This window comes from Meles meles, chromosome 1, assembly GCF_922984935.1.
Source record: "Meles meles chromosome 1, mMelMel3.1 paternal haplotype, whole genome shotgun sequence".
NCBI lineage: Eukaryota > Metazoa > Chordata > Mammalia > Carnivora > Mustelidae > Meles > Meles meles.
Genome location: NC_060066.1, coordinates 117,745,630 through 117,767,922, shown reverse-complemented (window position 1 = coordinate 117,767,922; position 22,293 = coordinate 117,745,630). Strand labels below are relative to the sequence as shown.

Here is a 22,293-nt window from a genome sequence, read left to right as displayed (position 1 = left end):
GTCACGGCCCCCGTTTCCACTACATCACGGCAGCAGGGTCTGGCAGGCTCTGTGACGCTGCAAGAACAAAGTGGTGACAGTTCCTGTCATGACGGCAGAAGACTCGGTCCCTCGAGGGCCACCGGCAACCGTAGAGACTGGTAGCCTCCCCTGAAGGCTCGTGTATCTGGGGCTTCCAGGAGAAGATCAAGCAAAAGAACTTGAGACTCTTCCCAAGGACTTAGGAGTTATCCCTGGAGACTCACAGAAGCCCTGGGCGCACTGAAGTGTGGTGGGTGGAAATCCTTCCTCCTTCCAGACAAGTTCCGATGTCGATGCCAATGTCACCTCTTCTGTTCCACCCACCAAGGGAAACCTCGGATGTTCAGATACACACCCTCCGCAATCAGTACATAGATGCCCAAACCTGTATGAGGCGCTCCCTGGCTCCTGGGAACACAGCTGGACTCCATGTCCCGGCCTCCCCTGCAGTCAAGTGTCTCCAAGGGACCACACCCTGGCAAATGGGATGTAAGCAGGAAAAATATGGCCGCTTCCAGGCCCAGCCCGTAATAATCTCCCACCTCTTGTGACCTGTTTCTTTTCCCATCTCTTAGCTGAACTGGAGAGGACTCCAAGAACCTGGATAGAGGAGAGCATACAGTGTGGCTCACAGGATGGAAGGAGCCCAGCCCCTGAGTTTCTCCACAGAGAAATGTACTTGGCCACAGATACTCACAGTGGTGGGACACAAGCAAAAAAACAAACTTCTACTGTGCTAAGCCACGGAGATGTGGGGATTGGTTGTTGTAAAAGCCGGTGTTGCTTACCTTACCTATTATACCACAAAAGTATTATTAGCCCCAGCTGTGAAGGAGGACAGTGAGATTCCCGGAGTTAAGTCGGCGGTTCTCAACCGGCAGTGATTTTGACCCCCAGGGGACAGGTAGCAATACCTAAAGACATCTTGACCGTCACATCTGGGGAAGGGGGTCCTGTGTGCCCCTGGCACCCAGGCTGAGGAGGCAGGGGTGGTTCTGCTCATCCTACAGAGCCCTGGGTGGCTCCACAACAAAAAATTATCTGACCCAAAATGTTGATTGTGCTGAGGTTTAAAAATCCTAGGGTAACCAACTTGTCCAAGATCACTGAACTAGGAGTAGATGGCTCCTAACCCCAGTTCTTTCTCAGCATCAGGTGGTCCCTTTACCTGGAAACTTGGGGATAAGCTACCATGTTCTAGTGTCTGGTGGCCCCATATCAGTTCTTCAAACGCATCTGACAGGGACGTTCTCTCCTGGGGCCAAAAAGAATCAAGATGAGAAATAATAAATACACATACATACATATACATATCTTAATAAGTTTATGGCGTTTTTTTTTTAAGATTTTATTTATTTATTTGAAAGAGAGAGAGCACACAAGCAGGGAAGCAGCAGAGGGAGAAGCAGACTTCCCACTGAGCAAGGAGCTGGATGTGGGACTCGACCCAGGATCCTGAGATCATGACCTGAGCCTCAGACAGATGCTTAACCCACTGAGCTCTCCAGTCCCAATATCTTAATGAGTTTTAAGGAAGACTAACACTGGTATTTCCTTCCTAATCAACAGTGACCAAAAAACAAGTGCTTGAAAATAAATGAACACATTTGCAGTCATAACCACATGCCAAGCCTCAGGAACCACAGATCGAAGGTCTTTCCATTTCATCTGCTGGGTCCTTACAGCCTTCTACATTACCCAACAAACAACCATTTTTTTTCTGCTTCCAGAAGCAATATATATTTTTGAAGATATCACTAAACAATAAGAAGTTTCCTATATCCCAACAGCTTGAGGAAGTCAAGATAGGTACTTCCATTCATTTCTTTTCCATGTTTCTATGTGAGGATACTTCCAGATGAGATTAGCGTTTGAATCCACGGACTCAGTAAATTGTCCTTCTAGTATGGGTGGGCACCATCCAATCCACGGAGGGCCTGAATAGAAGAAAAGGTAGAGGAAGCAGGAATTTGTCTCCTTTTCTCTCTCTGCCCCACTGTTGAGCTGGGATGTCTCATGGCATCTTCTCCTGTCCCCAGACTAGCTTTTACACCATCTCGAGCTCCCTTGGTTCTCTGGCCTTCAGCCTCAGACAGAATTATATCACAGGTCTCCAGCTTACGGACAGCAGATCGTGGGACTTCCTACCCTTCATAACTGCATGAGCCAATTCCTTATAAGAAATTATCATATATATATTATATATATATATTCTATTTGTTCTTTTTTTTCTAATGGAATGCTTCATGAGTCATTCTTTCACAGCGGCCATGCTAATGTTCTCTGTATTGTTCCAATTTTAGCGCTGCCGAAGCGAGCACAATCCCCTATACGTCACATTTCTTGGAGAACCTTGACTAACACAGCCAACATTTCTACATATTTAAGGAAGATGAGACATAGGCACACATGCACACATCCAGGCATATGCACACATATTAGAGACTGTTAGAACAAACTCGTGTTCTCCTCTTCCTCCCGAGAGCACATGGAGAATATATTTCCCAGCATGCATTACAGGTGGATGTGGTCATCTGGCTAAGGCTAGCCATTGCAACATGAACAGAAAGGATGTGCTCTTATCTGAAGCCTGGGTGGGAGGACCTCCCATACCTGCTGCTCCATGTTCTTTTCTCCTTCTAGCTGGTTGGCATGGGGGCAACCATCTTTGAGAATGATGGAGCTTTTTTCACTCTGAATACTGCATGACTGCTTGGAGGGGAGTCACCCCAAGAACCTGTCCACCTGTTCAGGAAATATACTTCCTCTGTGTACATTTGGGGCCTGTTCGTTATACTGGCTAACATACCGCCCTGCAACTTGCTTCCTTCACTTAAAAATATATCTCGAACACATCTCCATGTCGGTACATATACCGTATTTTTTATAAGACATACTTTATTCCCCATGATTTAACTTTTCTGAAATTGGGAGGCTATCTCATATTTGAGAAGTACAGTTCTCCAAATAAGTTTCCATTAAATGATTAAGGGCATCTTAGAATCAAGGAAAAAATTCTACTTTTTAGGGCTTTAAAAAATGTTACAAATGTCTTGTTGCCACTAAAATAAAAATATACCACAAGATTTTAAAGGAAAGGAAAAGTCTAGGATAGCAGAAATGTTCAGACAGAAAAGTTCTTCACTTGAAGTTCAGTTGAAATAGTTTTGTTGGGGCTCCTGGGTGGCTCAGTCATTAAGTGTCTGCCTTCAGCTCAGGTCATGATCCCAGAGTCCTAGGATCCAGCCTGGCATCACATTCCCTGCTCAGTGGGAAGCCTGCTTCTCCCTCTTCCACTCCCCCTGCTTGTATTCCCTCTCTCACTGTGTATCTCTCTGTCAAATAAATAAATAAAATCTTAAAAAAAAATAAAAGAAATCGTTTTGTTAATGAGGAGGCAGAGTACCCCAGTGAGAGCCCCAACGCGAATAAGTAGGGAAAGTCTTGATTTTGAAACAAGATGAAACCAGAAGGGAGACAAACCTTAAGAGACTCTTGGTCCCAGAAAATAAACTGAGAGTTACTGTTGGGGGTTGGGGGGGCGGATAAGGTGGCTGGGTGATGGACACTGGGGAGGGTATGTACTATGGGGAGTGCTGTGAATTGTGTAAGACAGACAACTCACGGACCTGTATGCCTGAAACAAATAATACATTATATGTTAATAAATCTAGCTTTTTAAATGGAAAACAAAAAGTCTTGATTTTAAGTAGTTCGGCCCTATTCAGGATTAATCTTGGATCTACTCAGGATATAACCAATAACTGCAATGAAGTTTTTTTAATGGACCACCAAGAGAGACTACCCAAACCAAGCAAACTTGAAAAATATCAGAGAGCCTTTCAATGAAGGAATTTTTTTAAAAGATACTATTTATTTATTTATTTGAGAGACAGACAGAGAGAGAATACAAGCAGGGTAGTGGGAGAAGGAGAAGCAGGTTTCCCGCGAGCAGGGAGCCCGATGCCAGACTTGATCCCAGAACTCTGGGATCATGATCCAAGCTGAAGGCAGACGCTTAATGACTGAGCCACCCAGAAGCCCCTCAATGAAGGATTTAAGTGGCATGACATGAAACAGAGATACCAAATCAACCAGTTGGGTATACCATCTCAAAAAGACTGAGAACCTCTAATTTTAAGACTATATTTCATTTATGTTTAAGAAGAGCTACCAAATTCTAAACTTTTTTAAATTACAAAGCACATTTGTATGAATTTGTATGAATTGTATGGGAAATGGAATGTTGGACCTAGATTTGTGGGTCAGAAGAATTCTCTCTCACTAAAGCCTTTTGAAATCTGTGCATAAGAAAGGCTTTTTTTTTTCTTTGCAGGACTCGCTCCATAAAACATTAAACATGAAAAAAAATAAGCAAGATGCATAGGGGTAAAACTTGACATATTAAAATTAATTTTCATTATCAAATACATTTGCTATTTTCTCTCCAAGGCAACGAGAGGCTTTGCGGTCACTATACAACCCTGTTTTGCCTCTTTTGATGGTTTCTGAGGTCCCTGGAATCCCTAAATTATTCTCTCTGAAATATGTTTCCTTTGGTAAAGCAGAATTTCTTTCTCACAGAAAGAATTGGTGGTTCAAAATGCCTTTTTTGGGTACAGAATAAAATATTCATCAAACCTTGCCTCCCCATCTCCCAACATCTGTTTATTAAAACTTGTCATCAGAAGTCCTATGGTGACAAACAAAGTTCTCAAGTGAAAGTGAAAATAACGGAAATCACTGATTTACATGATGATTTTTCTATTCCCAGTCCAGTTTTTCAACATTCCACAAATCTTTATGTTTGTACAGAACATGACCCCTGGAGTTTTCTTCCCTCTCAATCTCTAGTTACGCCGTAAATATACAACAGTCAAGAACTGAGGAATCTTGGGCTGGATTTCACTGAGGAAGATACGTAGGACACATGTTATAAGATTTTATAAGATAAATTCCAGAAGCTCCCCACCCAATGTCAATTCAGACAAATAGAAGAAAAAAAAAAGTAACTTCTTTGGAAGATGTGGTTTGTAGAGTTGGTTGAACGAATGTCTTCAAAATAAGAGAGTGGCCAGCAACTTACTATTAATAGGCAGTATTTATAGCCTTGAATCATATGGTTTCTCTGGTGGTGAGTAACAAAAACCATTTGATTTTTCAGTCCAAGTAATAACCAGTCTTGTTCAAAGAAACTCATTTTATTTAAAGCTTTGGGATTGTTGGGAGTTTTTTCCTTGGTTAAAAAAAAATAAATTCAGCATCGAATGATTCTTCTTACTCTTTCTTTACTCTAAGAAGGAGAAACCTGCCTATCCTCTCAGCATCGTCTGTGGAATTTCTATTCACTGGAGACTAGGTAACTTGATTTATTTCATCCATGAAACAAACATTTTTATATAGCATTCACTTTGTGCTAAGTACCGTTCCAAGCACTTCACATGTGTTAATGTGATAATTCTGACACTCATACAGGATTTCCCTGATATTTTCTTCTTTCCCCCAAACTTAAGGAAACAGTGAGTTACTGCTGTGGATAGGACTAATATTGCAATGTAAGTCTTCTTGCCTTTTAGGATTATTCCAAGCAGATAGAAATGAAAAATTGAAAGTTAACTTCCAAAATATGGGGATGCCTGGGTGACTCAGTCGGTTAAGCGTCTGCCTTCGGCTCCGTTCATGATCCCAGGGTCCTGGGATCAAGTCCTGCATCCAGCTCCTTGTTTGGCGGGAAGCCTACTTCTCCCTCTGCCTGACGCTCCCCCTGCTTGTGCTCTCTCCCTGACAAATAAATAAATAAAATCTTTAACTTCCAAAATATGACTTGGGGGTCATGATCAGTAGAGAAATGACAAACAGAAGAGCATCTATAAAGGCAAATATTTGGATGCCTGGGTGGCTCAGTGTGTTGAGCTTCTGCCTTCTGCTCAGGTCATGATCTCAGGGTCCTGGGATCGAGACCCGAATCGGGCTCTCTGCTTGGCAGGGAGCCTGCTTCCTCCTCTGCCTCTCTGCCTATTTGTGACCTCTGTCTGTCAAATAAATAAATAAAATCTTTAAAAAAAAAAAAGGTAAATATTTAACTCTCACAGAGCTTATAGTTTAGGACATTTGTGTAAGGGCAGGTTAACTTCTGACCATATAAGCTAACTCGTCTTATTTATTGTATAAAAAAATCAGAAATTTTGTCACAAAGATACCATAAAATGCACTTAGAGAAAAATAGGATAGAATGCTATCATGTAATCAAATGCTATACTTCCCGCGTGATGGAAGACCAAAGTCCTAGTTTGGTCTTTGCAGTCTTGTAAGTATCTTGAGTTGCCTCAATGTGTGTGTTATGGCACCTCCCTTACGGATTGGCCAGATGACTTCCTGAAGCCCCCACAGTTTGAGTTCATTGCATGCATCAGTGTATCTTCCTCCAGCCCAATGGTCTTCAAAGTGGGATTGACTGACACAAAGTGGGATTGACAGATAGACTGACACAAAAATAAAGCCTTCCAAAAAATTATGTTTCAGAAGTGCTTCATCTTATGCGGCCCTCCTAAAGATACCCACTGTACCAAAGACTCTGAGGAACCCCACAGGAAAGGCATTTAACCCAGCCTTGGTGTTCTAGGAACACGCTAGAACCACTGGTTTACCTGGTGAGCTCTGGACAATCAGCATCAATGCATGAGGAGAAGCACATTGCAGAGAATGGAGTTAGGGCCTGGGTGGGGGGGCGGTATTTTCTCTGGCGGTGGTGTTCTTTTTTGGTTCTTAGGTGCAGAAGTTTGAATTAATGATACTCTCAGTTCCTGACCTGTGATACTGTGGTTTATGAGAAGAAATATTTATTTGGTCTTTGTCCCCCTCCTCTGGCCCAAGAGCTCCTAAAAGCCCTGGAATTTCCCATGTGATAAGGGGCCTTTTTTGTTCATAATAAATCCCTTCCAACCACAGCAGAGTTTATGTTAATAGGATGACTTTCAGAAAGTCCATAAAGAAGGGGACTGATTGCCAGGGAGACCAACCATGTGATTAGGGGTTTGGTACTTTCACCTCCAACCCCAATCTCTAGGCAAGATACAGGAACTGGAGGTTGAGTTAATCCTTAATGTCAATGCTTTGACCAATCATACCTCTGTAATGTAGTGTCCCTAAAAACCCAAAAGGACAGAGCTCAGAGAGCTTCCCAGCTGGAGACCGCGTGCAGGTGCTGGGAGAGTGGGGCCCAAGGAAGGCCTGGAAGCCTGCACCCCCTTCCCTCATATCTTGCCATAGGCATCTCTTCTATCTGGCTGTTCCTGACTTATATCCTTTTATAATGAACTGGTAATCTAGTAAGTGACGTGTTTTCCTGAGTTCTAGCCAATTAATGGAAACCGAGGAGGGGGATTATGGGAACTTCCCAATGACAGCAAGTCAGTCAGAAGCATAAGCTACAACCTAGACTTACAATTGGTGTCCAAAGTGAGGGAAGGGGCGGGGGACAGTCTTGTGGGACCAAGCCATAACCTGTGGGATCCGACACTATTTCCAGGTCAACAGTGTTGGAACTGAACTAAGTTACAGGACACCCATCTGTTGTCTGGAGAGCCTGAGAACTGCTCGATGTGGGTAAAACACAAATTTAGGGTGTAGTCTTGACATAACGTGATGGTACGGGAGACGCAAGAAGTTTTCCTTTATGTGACCCATTTTCACAATGGTCCAAGCAAGACCCTTCTCTGCTCTTTGTGTTACTCATCCCCGTTTTAAAATTTACTTGAGGTTTATTTTAATCAGATGTGGTAAGATACACAGACGTAGAAATGACTATCATGAAGGAAGAAGTTTTGTACGCACAGATCCTTAAAAACAGGAGGCACGCCACACCACACAGGGCCACGCAGGAAGGCACCAGAGTTGGTCAGGAGGCCAAGGGAATGGGGACAATGTGGGCAAGAACCTCCGTGGTGGTTTTCATGGGAAAGCAAGGCAAGCTTGGTCAGCAGGCATAGGACTGACTAATTTGAAGGCAGCAGACTCTGGGGAGTAGGGAAAGTCCCTAGTTGTCTGGGAGCTAGTCCCTGTGTGATTAGCGCAGGTGGATGGCCCTGAGTGTCAGAATGCTCTAGAAGCCAGGAGATGACCCAGAGTGTGGGCTCTGGACTGGTTGATTTGTGTGTGAAAGGTACACTCCCTGGTGAGTTGTTTGCTCTCTCTAGCAATGGGGTCAGCAACGCCCCCATGTCAAAACATCAGAATAAAAAGACATGTGTACTACAATCTCTGACTTCTGCTCTTACTCCCTCCTCCCTAAAACAACCCCGTTCTACAGTATTTGCTATATGTCCTTGGAAATATAAATAGGCTTGTAAAATATGAAGTAAGTTTCATGTATATGATTTTAGGTTGGATAGATAGCATTGCGCTAGAAGCTCATTCTCTTTCTTTTTTCATTCAGCCCTGTGTTTTGAAGACTCATCTGTGTTGCCCTATAATCCTCTCATTTTAGCACGTAGAATCCAGCAGCAGGATCATGGTTCTTAGGGTGCACTTGACTTTTGAGGAATAGAAGTTTTATAACTTTGTTCCTCTTCTTCAAAATGTCTTCGGCAATTATGATAGGTCTTTTGCATTTCTATATAAACTTTAGAATCGAGATGTCGATTTTTATGAAAAAAGTTTGCTTTTTCAAAAATTCAGATTGGAGGTCACCTGGGTGGCACAGTCATTAAGCATCTGCCTTCGGCCCATGTCATGACACCAGGGTCCTGGTATCGAGCCCCGCATCGGGCTCCCTGCTCAGCGGGAAGCCTGTTTCTCCCTCTACCACTCCCTCTGGTTGCGTTCCCTCTCGCTGTCAAGTAAATAAATAAAATCTTTAAAAAAATTTCAGATTGCGTTGATCTAGGATCTAGGATCTAGGATCTAGGATCAACTTGGGAAGACATAATATCTTAATAATGTTGAGTCTTTTGATCCACGAACATGGGTTTATTTGGATCTTTCATTTCTTTCAGCAATGTTTCATAGTTTTCAGTGTACAAGACTTACACAAATTGGGTGCCTGGGGGGCTCAGTTGGTTAAGCAAATGCCTTCGGCTCAGGTCTTGACCTGGGATCAAGCCGTGCCTTGGGCTCCCAGCTCCACAGGGATTCTGCTTCTCTCTCTGACCTTCTCCCCTCTCCTGCTCGCTCTCACTCTCTCTCTCAAATAAATAAATTAAATCTTTTTAAAAAAAGACTTACACAAATTTTGTTAAATTTATCCATTGATATCTTATACTCTTGATATGGTTGAGTGGTTAACTATGGTTAAGTGGTATTTTGAAATTCCAATTCTCAGTTATTCATTGCTATTTATAGAAAGAGTTGATTTTTGAATATTTATCTCATATCCTGCAACATTGCTAACATCACTTTTTTCAGGAAGAGTAACAAAGTCCCTTATTTCTTCAATTAATAAATTTTTTTAGGTTTTATTTATTTAAGTAATCTCTACATCTAATGTGAGGCTCATCGGGAACCCTGAGATCAAGAGTCATGCCTTCTTCTGACTGAGCCAGGCAGGCAACCCAATAAACATTTTTAAGCTCCATGGGTATGAAGATATCAAAAAGCTGTATTTAAAATGTAGCTTCATCCCTGAATGCTGTATAATTTTGCATTTCTGTCTTTTGTTGTGTGCATAATGTTGTATGGGTAAAAATAAAAATGAAAACTTAGTGCCAGCTACTTTGTGTGTAGAACTCAACCTTTCCTCTGTCTTTTTAATAAGGCACGGAAACCTCAAAGCCAGTTGGAGCCAAATTTTCTGCATTTTCAAAAAGAGATATGATCCTTAACAGAAGATACAGAGACACAGATATAAGCTTATGCACTTTTATATACAATTTATATAAAAGACAAATCGAGGGTCTTATTTTTACTTCGGCAAAAGAAATAGTTATTGCAGAATTCCTTAAAGTAACATAAAAGATTTCATCAATTTTGAAAATACGAAAGTTCAATTTACTTGCCATGTCTGGGGAATACATCTATGTATAAAGACAGACACACTAGCAAAGATTTGACAATTACATGTATGTGTGTGTGTGTGTGTGTGTGTGTTTCTTCCAGGAAGAGTCCATTCAGAGGCCATTTGAGCCCCAGTGTCCTTTCTAATTCTGGGATGAGCCCATACGTTTGCCGATTATCCTTCAGGTCCTAAATCCAAATTAACATTTGTTGGTGGCATTTGTAGGGGGAAACGTAGCACAGCAGATTGGAAATTGATGAACCTCCTGGAAAAGCTATGTGCTAAGCTGTGTCAGATCTGCCTGAGTGGGCTGTGGCAGCTGCAATATCCCAGCGCCCGGGGTACAGATGGTGCTCCTGTCACGTGGCCAAGGATTGGCCGCATCCCTCCCATCACAGAGAACTTCAGCTCTGGGAGCTAGGCCCGCCTGGAGGGCACCTGCTCTCCACTCCAGCCCCCAACGCAGCTGCACAGGGCTGTGATTCTGTTCCGACATTCATAGCACACGCTGGCCCAGGCCTGGAAGAAGGGTGCTGGCCCAGGAGCACCTGGGATAATCAAAACCAGCTACTACCCAGAATAGATACCTCCCTCCGGCAATGCAAATCCTTCCATGTCCCGCTGGAAGGGTATCAACCGTCTAATCTGGCATCCCTGGCTCCTGCCCGTCTGGGGCCTTCCACCTTCATAGGCTTGCACAGAACGTCACCCTTCAATGGGCCTTTCCGACCCCTCCACACAGTCCACATTATCCCTCGAGGTTGTGGCTTGTCAGTACCGACAGGATCCTGAATAAATCAGGATAAATCCATATTTATTCAGATTTATGGATAAATCCATAAATATTTATAGAGCATCTCATACATTCTGGGTGCTGGGGATGCAACCTTGGGAAAGACCTGCATGAGTAAGGAAGACTCCATCTGTCAGGAAGACCAGTGAATAGTCGCGGAAGTAAGACAGGAGAAGTCGAGGCGTCGCAGGAGGACATAGGAAGATTCCTAGGCAGAGCTTTGAGGAGGAGCGTTTTCATAGAAGACCTGGTGTGCAAGCTGAATCCTGGTGAGCATGCACTAGGCAGTCCCTGGCAGCGGAGCGGGGGTGGGGCTGTAGGGAGCATTTCATGCAGAGAGGCCCAAGGGGCTCCAGACTCCATATCCTAGAGAACTGAGCCAGAGTAAGGAGGAGGTGGGACTATCATAATTGGTGCCTCTTTTTATTTTGCTTTGTATGTGCTCTTAATCTTATGTCTGCGTTCTATCCTATTATTCTTATATATATCTTTTATATATCCTACTATTATTTTCTATATTTCTATGAAATATCCAATTCCTAACAGAGCTTGGTAAGTACAAACATTGCAAGGCACCATAAAATATTGTTGACCCTTAAATATACATTTTTAGAAAATTCTGTGTGTCAAGATGGGAAGTACCCAGAGAACACTTCTTCTGCATCCCAGGGCATGAGGGTTGTCTGTAGGCAAAGCATGTGTATGATGATTTGAGTTGCAAGCTGAACTAGCCACTCTTTTTTTGTGGAACACCAAGTTTTACTTGAAAGAAAGATTGATTAGCAAGCCATAGTTATTCAGAATTGGGTATTTGGAAGTCAAACTTCTGAAAATGAACAAGCGAGACTGTCCTTTCAGTGAGACCATATCTGTAGTCAAGGGCAAAATTTGAGCTTTTAAGAAAAAAAATGAGAATTTTGGAAAACTTTTTCCTCCCCCTTGAGTTTGATAGCTTCCCAGTAGTTGAGACTTTTCTAATGAAATTGAGGGTAATATTAACAAATATGATCCTTTGATATTGTTAAAATGAAATGTGCCAACACTTAGAAAATCTGCATAACTCAGTAAGCCAGTATTTTCCAAATGACCAATGTCTGATGTTATAAAATCACGCATGAGTAAAAGATCTATTCAAAGAGCTAGATCAATAGATTTTAATGTAACTGAGTATGAAAAGTTCATTAATATAGATTCAGATTTCATATTGCAACTAAACATTAACAAACTACTGCTTAACAAATTCTAATATTGTATCAAAGAAGAGTATCCACAGTTACCTCTTTTTTCCTGAGCAAAGGAGATTTTCTTCACCTACTTCAACCAAAACAACATATCGCAACAGATTGAATGCAAATGCCAATATCTAAGTCTTCTGTCAAGTTAGACATGAAAGAGACTTGCAAAAATGTAAAATAATGCTGCCCTTTTCAATAACTTTTTGTTCAGGAATATAAGGTTGTTTAGTTTTGTTTTTTAAAGATTTTATTTATCTTTTGACAGAGACAAGGGGAGCACAAGCAGGGGGAGCAGCAGAGGGAGAGGGAGAAGCACGCCCCTGACTGAGCAGGGTGCCCGATCTGGGGTTCAATCCCAGGACCCAGGGATCATGACTTGATCTGAAGACAGATGCTTAACTGACTGAGCCACCCAGGCATCCCCAGGAAATATAAGTTTTGTGGGGGGGGGGGTGTTAAGATTTTGTTTATTTGACAGAGAGAGAGAGAGAGAGAGACAGTGAGAGAGGGAATACAAGCAGGGGGAGTAGGAGTGGGAGAAGCAGACTTCCTGCTAAGCGAGGAGCCCTATGTGGGGCTCAATCCCAGGACACTGGGGTCACAACCTGAGCCAAAGGCAGACACTTAACAAATCCATCCTGGATATCCATCCATCTAGAATTATACAAAAATAAAAGTTGTTTTTTTTTTTTTATTTATTTTCAGCGTAACAGTATTCATTGTTTTTGCACCACACCCAGTGCTCCATGCAGTACATGCCCTCCCTATTACCCACCACCTGGTTCCCCAACCTCCCACTCTCCGCCCCTTCAAAACCCTCTGGTTGTTTTTCAGAGTCCATAGTCTCTCATGGTTCATCTCCCCTTCCAGTTTCCCTCAACTCCCTTCTCCTCTCCATCTCCCCATGTCCTCCATGTTCTTTGTTATGCTCCACAAATAAGTGAAACCATATGATACTTGACTCTCTCTGTTTGACTTACTTCGCTCAACATAATCTCTTCCAGTCCCGTCCATGTTGCTACAAACGTTGGGTATTCATCCTTTCTGATGGAGGCATAATATTCCATCATGTATATGGACCACATCTTCCTTATCCATTCGTCCGCTGAAGGGCATCTTGATTCTTTCCACAGTTTGGAGACCGTGGCCATTGCTGCTATAAACATTGGGGTACAGATGGCTCTTCTTTTCACTACATCTGTATCTTTGGGGTAAATACCCAGCAGTGCAATGGCAGGGTCATAGGGAAGCTCTATTTTTAATTTCTTGAGGAATCTCCACACTGTTCTCCAAAGTGGCTGCACCAACTTGCATTCCCACCAACAGTGTAAGAGGGTTTTTCTTTCTCCACATCCTCTTCAACACACGTTGTTTCCTGTTTTGCTAATTTTGGCCATTCTAACTGGTGTCAGGTGGTATCTCAATGTGGTTTTAATTTGAATCTCCCTGATGGCTAGTGATGATGAACATTTTTTCATGTGTCTGATAGCCATTTGTATGTCTTCATTGGAGAAGTGTCTATTCATATCTTCTGCCCATTTTTTGATATGATTATCTGTTTTGTGTGTGTTGAGTTTGAGAAAAATAAAAGTTTTTTTTAACAAAAATGTTATTTATGTTAACCTGTAATGGATTTATTATTGTTACTTTTAATTAATAAATCTATATTTTTATAAATTTCTCAGTTTTAATTTCTAATTCAGTAAGTAGTTATAGATCTGGGTTGCCAGATTTAGCAAATAAAAATACATATGCTGCAGGGGCACCTGAGTGGCTCAGTCAGTTAAGCTTCTGCCTTCAACTCAGGTCATGATCTCAGGGTCCTGGGATTGAGCTCCATGCTCAGACGGGAGTCTGCTTCTCCCTCTCCCTCTGCCCTTCACCCCTCATCCCTGCTTGCACTCTCTCTCTCTTGCTCTGCTCTCTCTCTCAAATAAATAAATAAAATCTTTTTTAAAAAATACAAATATTGCATGGGACATATATAGTGATCCTAAAACTATTTATCCAAAGTTCAAATTTAACTAGGCACCCTATATTTTGTCTGGCAACCCTACTATAGATATCATAAGTGAGCAAAAGCTCTTAGGGATTCTCAATAATTTTTTTTAAAGTGCAAAGGGTTCTGAAGACCAGAACATTTGAAAGCCGCTGCTTTACATTCTGTCCAAGTCCCCCACCTTCTGTCCACAGGGCTAACAAGCATCTACTATGAGGGATCATGGGTGGTCCCCTGGATGAGTGGAAGGTCCACCATCTGGATGGCTTTGTGGTTTCACTCCCCAGCCCTTGTGAGGTAAGACAAGAGCTTTCTTCCTCTGAATTTTTTCCTCTACCCCCCTTCTCCCATCCAAGCTGACTTTTCACCTCTGTTCACCCTCCTCCAGCCCTGGTCCTAACTGGTCGCTGAGGCCAAAAACTCCTCTCTGAAAGCACTCATCAGACATTTCCATCTGTCCCTTAGCCTTGCTGCATCTCTGAATCTTTGCTTGTGCTTGGAGTGGGCTAGAAGAAGAGAAACCACCCCCCTGCCCAGGAGCCCTAGGCAGAAGAATAGGGAAATCCACAGAACATAGATAATTATTTCACGTAATTCTTAGCCACACTTGCTTCAGAACCCACTTGCTTCAGATGGTTTATGGTCCCTCCCCGAGTTCCTGACCCATATATCCAGCCACCTATTCCATACCCAGCCCCTTCTACCTGGAACATTCCCTCTTGTTCAAAACTGGAACTGCTTTTAACTCAAGTTCCACTGAGCTCAAGTGTTGCTTTCTCAGAGAAGCTTTCCTTTATGTTCCGATCTGAAAGAGATTACCTCCCTCCATAGTACCCTGTTCTTTTCCCTTCATAGCATTCATCATAATTTTAATTTTATATTTATCTGTGCTTGCTTATTTATCATCTTCTCAGTAAACTGTGGCCATCAGGAGAGCAGGAAATATGTCTGGTTTGCTCGGTACTGTTCACTCAACAATTAAGTGCTCAAAATAAATAAATTAAATAAATTAATGAGGACAGAGGTATACCTATTGCTTTTTTAGACCTTTCTTTTTTAATGTAATCATGAAAAGCTATAAATTGCCCTTTAAGCTCTGCTTTAGCTGCATCCCACAAATTTGGACATGTGGTGTTTTCATTATTTCAGTTTAAATATTTTCTAACTTCATTCTTGATTTCTTCCACGATCCATAGATTATTTAGAAAAGTGTGGTTTAATTTCAAATATCTTGAGTTTTCCTAAATTCCATATTGTTATTGATTTCTAATATGCTTTGATTACATGGTAGTCAGAGAACGTATTATTTCAATCCTTTGACATTTATGGAGACTTGTTTTATGTCCCACATATAGCCTATCTTGGTAAATGTAGAATGCACATTTGAAAAGACTTGTGAGGTGTAGTGTCCTGTATTAACAATCAGCCCAAGGTGGTTGACACAGCTGTTCATTTGTATCATTTATTTCTTTACTGAATTTTTTTTTTTTTTTTTTGGCCTGGTGGTTCTGCCAGTGGTAGGAAGGCAGGTTTATACTTCATGTATTTTGAAGCTCTGTTATTTAGATGCATGAACACTTATTGGCAAGTTGATCTTCTTATCGTTATGGAATGTCCCTCCTTCATCTCTGGTAATACTTTTTGTCTTGAAGTCTGTTTTATCAGATAAGTTCCTCTCTCCTGAACTGAAGTAAAATAGCCTCATTTAAATTCCAACTCTTTTGTATTTCTCCCTCACATTTTTACCTCTGGCTTATTCTCCAATCTCAGTGCTGAGCTGAATCAAATTAGAAAAGTGGCATGAACCAGAAAGATGATTTCCTCCAGTGCAGAAAGGAGAGGGGTAGCCAAGGCCAGCCCATCCCCCACCTTCATTCCTGGTGCAGCAATGCACCCTCTCCTTGCTCTCTGCACTTGGCTCTGAATGTTCCCCCTGAATCATGAAAAGCGGCTCTACCCATTTCTAACATTTTTATGCGGTTGACTTTATTAAACCTGGGGCTTTCAATAATGCATGAAAAGAACATCATTTCATGGCTAATAAAGCAGGGTTGGCAGACAAACTTTTTCACTAGAGCATCTAACTGTGAACACAATCGATGCAACTTTAACAAGCGTTTTGGTGTAGGTTAGATTCAGGGGAGAATTGCCTGGCACTCTGAGGAAATCAAGTGCAAGGTTAACTGTGATTTTTCTTCATTTGAACTTTTCGGAACACCTTCTATTCTTGTTATGGGAAATAGCTGGCAATACAGATCTTTAGACTCTAGCACCAAGAGTTCACAGGGTTTCCCCTAAACATTCATATTAATAAAAAGTTTTGGGTTTTATTTTTTCAGTAAATTGCTATGGTCCAGTTGCTGGAGGAAACTCTTAGATTTTTTTGTCTTAGATTATTTTCAGTCTTCTTAGAAGCCTCCAGTGCCCATACTGGATCTCTAAGCTCATGGAAAATAAATCAAAGCTAGCTCATTTCCACATCCATGGGCTTCAAACTTCATATTCTACTATTTGTAGGAACCTCCATGAATGTTTATGGCTGTCAGCAACCTAGGTGATGGGATCTGAGGGCTGCAAAAACCCTATCACAGGAACAGATAATCCACCATCAGATACCCCTCTGAGTGAGATAGTCTCTTCAGAAGGTTCCTGTTACAGCTCAGATGCCACAGCTGCACAGGTAACATTAAAATTTACTGACACATGGCTCAGTCAGTTAAGCTCTTGGTTTCGGCTCCGGTCATGATCTCAAGATTCTGAGATTGAGCCCTGGGTCAGGGTCCCCACTTAATGGGGAGTCTGCTAGAGGATTCTCCCTCTCCTTCTCCTTCTGCCCCTCCCCCCAAATAAATGAATAAATAAATCTTTAAAAAAAAAAAGACTTACTAACACTTCGGAACCTATTTGTTCATCTGATCCATTGTTGGTTCACTTCTTTCCCCCATCACACTGCAGAGAATTCTGGTCTGCAAAGACCTTTCTTCAGAGCTTTGTTCTCTCTCTAGGTAACCCTAGAGGTTTCTTCCATTATTACCACCAAAGAGATGATACCAAATATACATCTCCAGTCCCAACCTATTTCCTACCTCTGGTTCCTAGATGGTCGTTTCCACTAGGCTCTGACTAGCTGAAACCCACCTTGCTAAATCAAAATCCATTATCAGACTTCCATTCAACAATCCCTAATTTATCAAATGACCTATTCTCCAACCACTCTAGGGCTCCTCTCATCCTTCCTCACTGAAGAAGTCACAAATCTTCATTCCTTCCTATCTAGGTCTCAGTGGCCTCAAGAAAATAATAATAATAACACAGGGAGTCTGCAGGATAAGAAGTGAATAGATGTGAAGCAGTTCAGCTCAGAACCACATTTACTGAACACCTTCTGTGAGCCAGACACCAACCCGAGTACAAGACCAAACCAAAGGGCTTATGGCATGATGGGAGAAAATGGCAAGTAAATCAACAAATATGTCTAGGGTGACATTGTGGGGCTGTCTTAGCTCAGGCTGCTGTAACAAATTACCCTCGGTTGGGTGACTTAACGATAAATACTTATTTCTCACAGTTCTGGAGCCTGGAAGTCTGAGATCAGGGTACCAGCATGGTTGGGTCCTGGTGAGGGCCCTCTTCCAACCTATAGATTGCCAACTTCTTGCTGTGTCTTCACATGGAAAAAGAGAGCTCTGGTCCTCTTGCTGCCCTATGAGAGCACTAGTTCCTTCTGTGAGGACTCCACCATCATAACCTAATTACTGATTACCAATGCCACACCTCCAAATACCACCACATTGAGGGTTAGATTTCAACACAAAGATTTTAGGGTAAGATAAATATTCGGTCCACAAGAGGGGCTCAGAAGCAAAGGCTACGGGGAGAGGGCAATCCAGTTTCAGAGAGAGAACAACCTGGAGGAAATGATGCTTTCCCTAAGGGCTGATGGCACGTGGCCATTAACCCATTGAAAAGAGGTGGAGAGGCAATAAATGGTATGAGCTAAGGCATGAAGGTAAAACAACGGTGGCTTGGTATTTCCAAAACTTAAAGATGGAGTGAGGGAATGGATGGTGATGTGGCAAGAGGTAAAACTGATGAGGCAGCCAGGGGTCAGATCATGAAGGACCAATTAATACATCCTTGTACTTTTCTTATAAAAGCCAGAGTTTAAAACAGGAAAATTACAAAATCAGATTCCCATTCTGGATAGATTCCTCTGGAAGCAATATGATAGATAAATCTGTGGGGAACAAGACTGGAGGCAGGGAATCCATTTGTAATAGATTGAATTTTTCATCCCAATTCTTATTCCACTTGCGTAGCGTTATGCATCCATACCTTTTACAGTGGGTGCAATACACTTTTTGACCTTGGACTTGATTTGGCCAATGGGATGTTAGTAGACATGGCATGAGTAGAGATCTGAAATATGCTGGCGTGGTTGAACTACCACACTTGTGCTCCCACCTTCCGCATTGAGAAGAACATGGCCCTGCATTCTTCTGGTAGCCAACAGTTGCCAGAAGGATGACAGACAAGTGAAATGGACCTAAACCCAACCTGCAACTAAGGCAAGTCCAGCCAAACCCATTCAAGATCACTGAACCACAGCCAATTTACAAGCACATGAATGAGAAACAAATGCTCATTGTTGCAAGCCACTGGGTTTTTGAATAGTTTGCTGCAAGAATTATCGCCTCAATCCCTAATTGATATACCAGTTAAGAAGCTATTAAAGGGACACCTGGGGGGCTAAGTGAGTTAATCATCTGCCTTCCACTCGGGTCTTGATCCCAGGGTCCTGACATTGGGTCCTGAGTTATTTCCCTGCTCAGCAGGGAGCCTGCTTCTTCCTCTGCCTGCCTCTCCCCCTGCTTGTGCTAGCTCACTCTCTCATGCTCTCCCTCTGACAAATAAATAAATAAAATCGTTTTTTTAAATAATCTATTGAAATAATTCAATGAGGAGAAAATTCAGTCTTGAAATAGAGTAGTGGCAGTAAGGACCAGGAAGAGATGAATTTCCCTAGGAAGCAGGACCTAAATGTCGGGGTAATTGATTGGATGTGGGGATAAGAGAGAACCAAGGAAGCCTCATGGGTTTCTAGCTTAGACAACTGAACAGATAGAGAGAATGTTACCAGCTGAGCTGGGGGATACAGCAGGAGTGTGTGTAGCTGTGAAGATGGTGACTTTCATTTAGATATGGGGGACCCTGAGCAGCCTGTGGGGTGTCCAAACAGAGACAAGGGAAGGTTCATGTGATGAACTGGGTTTTGGGGTTTAGTTTTGTTTTTGCTGCCCAACATCAGAACCCACTTTCTATGCTAGAGAATAGAATCTGTCAATGCATGAGTTTAGTGGGAGGTAATGCCCCATTGATCCTTCAAAAGCCCAAGGGGCCAGATAGTTACTCTCCATGACACTGGGGTCATGGGACACATAACCCAAGTACAACCCATCAACTACTTTTACTCAACACTGTTTCATTAATGAAACAAATAGCAGGAGATGGTTGAAATTCATTCAGATGGTTCTAGTAGCAACATGCAACTTCCTGTTTGGTGGCCATGGGACTCTCCACTCCCCCCTACCCAGACTCCTGCTCATTCTCTAAACTTGATTGTGTTTCTTTTTTAAATTTTTTTAAAGATATTTATTTATTTACTTGACAGAGAGAGATCACAAGTAGACAGAGAGGCAGGCAAAGAGAGAGAGAGGAGGAAGCAAACTCCCTGCCAAGCAGAGAGCCCGATGCGGGACTCGATCCCAGGACCTTGAGATCATGACTTGAGCCGAAGGCAGAGGCTTAACCCACTGAGCCACCCAGGCGCCCCTCTGAACTTGGTTTTCCAGCCCTTCTGCAGACTCCACGAGCTACCCAATATCCTCCCTAAATTAACTCTATTTCTGATTAAGTCAACCAGTGTTGGTTTCTATTGTTTACATCAAAAACCCCAACTAGTAAAGAAATCAACAACAGGATAGGGGTGTGAGGGAGAGCTGTTTCTCTGGCCTGTCAGGGGAAAGAGCAATAAACTCCAGTTAATGTTTAGGAAGGGAAGGTGGCAGCCCCCAGCCCTCAGTGCGAAACTGCTAAAATTAAGTTATTGCTGAGAGTCACCTGGAACAATGAACTCATTAAAGCAAAACTTTGAAGACCATATTGCTACTTGCATAGAACAAAATGAAAAGCACGAGTCATAAAAACCGTTGTTAGGTATGGTTTTTCCTAAGAGCACTGGACCTTTTTTAAAAAGAAAATGACAAGCCTACATCTCTAAACTTTCAACCCAAAGGCTTTCTAATAATGTGTTAAGGCAATCTCTTATCATTTTCAGGCTAAAATAACTGAAAACCAAACCCAAAGTTGCATTGCCAAATTTCAACATCTATTAAACTGACAAACTTCCTCGGTACGTTATGTAAAGGTTAAGGCATTTTCAGAAAATACTTGGAACCCCCCAAAATTGTAATAAAGACACTTGGGAAGATCTGAAGCACTCACAGTAACACTGAACATTGAACCCTCACTAGGTCTTCCACCCCTCCCTTATCTGATGACCAGTCTGAAAATGCTGGCGCTCTCTTCACTCATTTCCTTGCAGAAGGAAATGTTCTACTCATGCTTCCTTCTCCCACTTCATTGCTCATTTCTGATAAGTGCATAGTCTATAATAAATAGAGTCAGACCCCAGCTCAACCTGGAAGCAGGGGGCATAATTATGTACAAAGTTAAATCTTCAGCAAACGAATTTCAGAGAAGCAGACTCAGAGACGGAGATGGGCATGTCCAATCTTGCGACCACTCCTGTGGAATAGAAGGGACAGAAGCAAAATTGGGCAGAGGGAAATTAGGCACAGTGAGCTGTGTGCATTAGCAGCCAAGGCTTCGGTCAAACCCGCTGTGAGCTGAGATGGCCATACAGAGACTTGCCCAAGTTGGGGCCAAGGGTCCAGACCTTTATAACCCAACTGTGACCAGCCACTGAATGTGGCTGCTCCAGGAAAGGGGCATGGCCTTGGGCAATACAGTTTTCTTCCCCTGAGATCCCAGTGTCAACAACATCCCCAGCAGCTGAGGAAATGATTCCTTCATTCTTTAGGGGCATGGGGCAGGGGCGGAGGAGGCGAGAGAGGCTTGCATGATAGTGTTTGCCAAGACTACATAATTTTCCATCACTATTTAATCAGGAGCACTCTCCCCAGAAATCAGGAGGTGGTGTGCTAGCTTTAGCCACCCTCATTATCGTGTCAGTTGTTGCTTTGAAACTGGGATACAACAGTGACTCATGCGAAATGAAATTCCAGGAAATCATGGAGGGGAGAATCCAACATGTACAGACATAAAATGCTGTAGGGGATTTATCATGGGTGCCCTGACCATCCATCTGCTAGTTAGTTCTATCTTCAACAGGGCCCCGAAGACCAAAGTGCGCTGGTGAGGGGAGCACCAGCATCTCCTAACAGCAATTTCATGACTGATTTCCCTAAACTAGTGATCCAATGGGAGGCAACTGAAGTGGGATCCTTGATTTTCATGGAAAAGGAAAGACGTCAGAATGAAAGATGGTGATTTCAGGCATTTGACTGCAAAAAGCAAGGTAATCAAAATGGAGTCAGAGTCGCAATCAAAATGGTCGGACCTGATTTGGTGGGGACTAATTCATTATGGAGTCTGGGGTAGAGCTAAGAGTTGGCCGCCAATATGGAATTTCTTTGTTCTTTCTAGTAAAGATGGCATCTCCAGCCTTCTCGTAGCTATATGTGATTATAGGACTCGCTTTTGGCCAGTGAGGTATGGGAAGAAGGGAGGTAGACCATTTCCCGGGCATGCCTTTAAAGGGAGCAGGGGCAATGTCGCGTTTACTGCCACCATCTCACTGCCCAGAATATGGGCAGGGGGACATTCATCTTCAGGGAGAGTGACCAGAGAGAAAGGGTCTTAAAGGAGGGCTGCCATGACACGGGAGATGGGTTGCTTCTATCAATGTCATTGTTATTTGGGGTCTCCCTTATACCCCTTAGAATCTGAAACATTGTGTGTTCTGCCATGCCAAAACATTTGGTTACCTCACCACCCACAACACGCGGGGAGTTATGAACCCAGCTGGCGGCTCTGGAGGAAGTCATTAAGGAGAAAGTCAGGATACTGGCCTATTTGGGGTCCTCTTGGCCCCTTTTAGAACAACCTCAGGGAAAACTCATCCGTCTGCAATGGAGGGGAGGACTGAAGAATGCTGCTTTCCCTGCCCGCA

The 22,293-nt window shown here is 42.7% G+C and overlaps 1 pseudogene; it reads right to left on the bottom strand.

Moving 5' to 3' along the window:
- Window positions 1–2,249: 2,249 nt before the first annotated feature.
- Window positions 2,250–2,344, bottom strand: LOC123928472 (annotated as a pseudogene).
- Window positions 2,345–22,293: the final 19,949 nt, after the last annotated feature.